This window comes from Orycteropus afer, unplaced genomic scaffold (assembly GCF_000298275.1).
Source record: "Orycteropus afer afer isolate SDZICR_OR568_19922 unplaced genomic scaffold, OryAfe1.0 scaffold00175, whole genome shotgun sequence".
Taxonomy (NCBI): domain Eukaryota; kingdom Metazoa; phylum Chordata; class Mammalia; order Tubulidentata; family Orycteropodidae; genus Orycteropus; species Orycteropus afer.
Window position 1 is genome coordinate 4,348,063 of NW_006921762.1, and position 4,949 is coordinate 4,353,011.

Below are 4,949 nucleotides of genomic sequence, written 5' to 3' on the forward strand. Positions count from 1 at the left end.
AACTGCTGACCTTTTTGGTTAACAGACAAATGGCTTATCCTCTACACCACCAGAGCTAATAGACAGATATAAAATATCACACATTCTTTTCAAGCACACATAAAATATTTTTAAAGAATCGATTATGTTTATGGGCCATAAAGGCAAGTCTGAAAGGATTGAAATCATAAGATATTCTATAATCAAAGAGCAATTAAAGCAAAAAAATCAATTACAAAATGGTAACTAGAAAACCCCTCATATGTTTGTAAATCAAGAAATACCTATCTAAATACCCATGTGCCAAAGGGGCAGGGAGGCCGCATCTTCTGAGCTCCTCTAACCCCACAAGAGGAGGCAGAATCACTACCAGCAGCCCAAGGCCTATTCCTGCGAGGCCAGACATGCTGCCTCCCTCCAGCCCTTTCACCAACCCTGACACCAACCATTCCTCCCACAGCACCCACCACTTCTCTGCTGGGTTCTACAATTCACAGTAATGGCCACACAGTACTCACAGATTATGTGGTTTATTAGGGAAGCAACAGGCTACAATTCAAGTTCAGGGACATACTCAGTCTCTCTCAGCCTGCCATCTCTCAGGTGACAGTCTCTTTCAGCAGTGCATGTCTCTCGGTGTCTCTCTCAGCAATGCATGTCTCTCTCTTAGCAATGAGTGTCTCTCTCATCTCTCAGCCAGCAGTGAGATTCTTTCTGCCTCTATGAGGGCTCCTTTTGAGCCTGGGAGAATGGCCAAACTAACCAATTCCAACATTAGAATTCTGTACACCTAAGAGAGAGCAAACTTCCTAGAAGATTGCTTGGTGGTGCTCCCAACAGAAATACTCCAGGTGTATAATTTTAAAAATCAGGAATGACTCAGTTGCTCATGGCAAATTCCAGCATGGAGTTTATAAAGACTTAGGGTTCAAAAAGCCACATTATGTAATTTATTACACTATACCCTGGGTCAAAGAAAAAAAAAAACACAATGGAAATTAGCAAAACTTTTGAACTGATGCTAATGAAAATACCACGTATCAAAGCTTGTGGGATGCTGCTCAAGCAGTGTCTGGAAGGAATTTCATGGCCTTAAATGCATACATTATAAAAGAAAGTCTCAAAATAAACTTAGCATCTGTCTCCAGAAATTAAAAAAAAAAAAAAAAACCCAAAAAATTAAAACTAAAGAAAGTAAAAAGAAGGAAAAAGTAAAAAGAAAGTAAAATAGAAAAGATCAACAAAGTAAAAAACCATTTTAATGAAAAGACTACTATAATAAACACATGTGATGAGACTGATAAAAAAAAAAGCACAAATGATCAATATTAGAAAAGAAAAAGGTAACATCAGTAAAGAATCTTCAGGCATTAGAACCTCAGATGAAGATATGAACAGCTTGTTACCAATAAATTAAATATTTATATGGAAAGGATAAATTATTAGCAAGATGCAAGTATAAAATTATATACTAAAAGAAATGGAAAATCTAGGTAATTGTATAACCACTAAGAAATTGTGTTTGTCATTAAAAATTTGTCCTGAAGAAAACTTTAGCCCCTAACGGCTTCAATGGTAAATTCTACTAAATGTTTAAAGAAGAAATAGTGCCAGGTTTACAAAAACTCTTTGAGAGAATAGAAAAAGGGGTAATAATCCCCACTTATTTGATGAGATTAGCATAACCTTGATAACAAAATCTAATAAGGACATTATTAGAAAAGAAACATCTCAGGCTAATGTTTTATAACATAAATGCAATAAATCTTTTTAAAAAGTCCAACAAAATCCAACAATATATACAAAGGATAATGTGTTTCCATCAAGTTGTGTTTATTTTATAAATGCAAGATGATAAATTTGAAAACTAAGCTAATGAAATTTAGAATAAAAATTAAAAATCACATGATAATCTCAATAGATCCAGAAAACACTATGTAATAAAATTCAATATCCACTCATGATTAAAGAAACCAAAAGTAAAACAACACTGAACTGCCAACAAACTATGAGTAGAAAGGAATCTTCCCTCCTCTGATAAAGGAATTAAAAAAGCAAAAAACAATATAACTGTAGCAAAGACCATCCTTAATTATAAAATGTTGCGTAGTGTCCCTCTGAGATGAAGAACTCAAGTAAGGATGCCCCATCACTATTTCTATTCCACATTTTATAGGAGGTCCTAGCAAGTTACTAAAATAAGCATGTAAATGAAGGGCATATGGATTAGAAGATAGGAACCAAAACTGTCATTCTTCACAAAAGCTATGATTGTGTGTGCAGAAAATCTAAAATAAGCTACTGATAGGTGATTAGAATGAATAACTGAGTTACTGGATGTAAAGTCTGTGGCAGATTGTATTTTCCAAAGTGGGCCATATCAATACATGTTTCAGCCTACAAACTCTTAACACTTCTCCATTGAGAAAAGGACCTTGGTAACTAACTGTCTCAATCATGAGAATGCAGTGGAAGTGATGCTGTGTGACTTCTGAGGCTAGATTATAAATGTTAACGTCTTCCTGGCTCTCATTTGGGTTGGTTGCCCTTGGAACCCAGTCACCACATTGTGAGGAAGTTCAGGTTATATGGAGAGGCCACATGTGGGTGTTACAGCCCACAGCTTTAGCTGGGCTCCCTGCTGACAGCCAGTATTTGTGACCAGGCATGAGATTGAAGTTGCTTTCAGAAAATTCTAGTCTCCAGCCTTTGAGTCCACCAGCTGAAGCCCTGGCATCATGGAACAGAAGTAAGCTGCCCTCACTATGCCCTGTTCTGTGAATTCTTTTGTTCCTAATCCACAGAAATATTGCAACAGAGGGAAAAATAAAAAAAAGATTATTGCAGTTTCAAGTCATTATTTTTGGAGTAATTTGTTAACTAATGTAAGTTAATATTTAAAAAAAATCAATTGTATTATGTATTTTGTAAACTATTCAGGAACAAAAAAGGAATTTATGAAAAACAAGGAAGGAGGACTTACGCTACAGGATATCAAGAGATTGGAATGATACAGAGAAGATTAGCATGACCCCTGTACAAGAATGATGCAAGAATGTGTAGTGTTGGCATAAAGACAGAAGAACAGAATAGGGAACCAAGAAAAAATCCATGCCTATACAAACACTTGATTTACATGAGAAGTTGGTACTCCAGAGCAATAGGGGAAAGGGTTGTCTTTTCAATAATTGGTGCTATGTATCCTCATGAAGGAGCCCAGATGGTGCAGTTTTTAAACACTTGGCTGCTAAATGAACCAATTACTGCTGCATGGGAGAAGGATGTGGCAGTCTGCTTCTATAAAGATTACAGGCTTGGAAATCCTATGGGGCAGTTCTATTTTGTCCTATACTGTTGCTGTTGTTGTTGTTATGTGCCATCCAGTTGGACCCAACTCATAGCGACCCCTCCTTGGGTTTCCGAGGCAGTATCATTACGGAAGTAGATTGCTCCATCTTCCTTCTGAGGAGTGGCTGGTGGGTTTGAACTGCCAGCCTTCTGGTTAGCAGTCAAGTGCCTTAGGCACTATGCTACCAGAGCTCCTATAGTGTTGCTAGGAGTTGGAATTAACTCAATGGCATAGCAGCAATGGGTTTATTTATTTTTTGGGAGGGATGGTTTTATGTATCCATATGGAAAAATTAAAATTGACCACTACCCCTCATTATACACAAATGTGAACTCCAACTAGGCTGTACATCTAAATGTGAAAGGCAAACAATAATATTCTAGAAGATCACATAGGAAAATATCTTTAAGATCTTGACAAAGGGAAAAATTTCTCAACAAGACACACCCAGGAAGGAAAAGTGTGATAAATTTGACTACATTAAAATTAAGAACTTCTGTTTATCAGAAGGCACCATTAAAAGAGTGAAAAGGCTAGTCATAGAGTGGAAGAAGATATTTGCAACACATTTGACAAAGACCTTGTAGCTAGAGTATGTAAAGAACTCATATAAGCAATTAGAAAAAGACAGGCAACTCAAAATGGACAAGAAACTTAAACAAGGCATTTAACTAAAGAGGATATCCAAAAGTACAATAATATCGAAAAGGTGCTTGACCTTCTTAGTCATCAGGGGAATTCAAATCAAAACCATGATGAAATACCACTACATAATTCATGAGAATGACTAAAATGAAATATATGGACAGTTCTAAGCTTTGGAAAGGATAGAACATAATGAGAACCATTATACACTGCTGATCAGAGTGTAGAAGTACTTTGGGAAACAGTATGACGTACTTCCTAAAACTGAATATATTAACCTATGGCCAAGCAATTATTTTCCTGGATGTATCTCATAGAAATGTGAGCTTGTCTGCACCAAAAAATGTGTCCAAGAATGTTCCTACAAAACCCGTTGCCATTAAGTTGATTCCAACTCATAGCAGCATTATTTTTAATAACCCCAAACTATAAGCAATCCAAATGTCCATATGTAGTAATTTTTTGTGTATACATACAATTGAATACTAAACAACAATGAAAGTGATTGAGCAACAGCATGAGTTGTTAAATATCTTCAAGGAGATATCTTTGCTCTTCAGCACTTGAAAGAGGTCTTTTGCAGCAGATTTGCCCACTGCTATATGTCATCTGATATCTTGATTGCTGCTTCTATTGGTGTTGATTGTAGAACCAAGTAATATGAAGTCTTTGACAAATTCTATCTTTTCTCAATTTATTGTGATGATGCTTATTAATCTAGTTGTGAGAATTTTTGTTTTCTTTATATTGAGTTGTAGTCCACACTGCAGACTGTAGTCTTCCATCTTCATCAGTAAGTACTTCAAGACATTGTCACTTTCAGCAAGCAAAGTTGTGCTGTCAGCATATCACAGGTTGTTAATGAGTCTTCCTCCAATCCTGATGCCATGTTCTTCCTCATATAGTCCAGCTTCTTGGATTATTTGCTCAGCATACAGATTGAATAAGTATGGTGAAAGGATACAACCCTGATGCA

General features: G+C 36.3%; 1 non-coding gene across 1 annotated transcript; it reads left to right on the plus strand.

Annotated features, from left to right (window-relative positions):
- The first annotated feature begins 2,956 nt into the window (after window positions 1–2,956).
- On the plus strand, window positions 2,957–3,059 carry LOC122150571. The gene has a single exon (XR_006163735.1). It is a non-coding gene; the product is annotated as a U6 spliceosomal RNA (small nuclear RNA).
- Window positions 3,060–4,949: the final 1,890 nt, after the last annotated feature.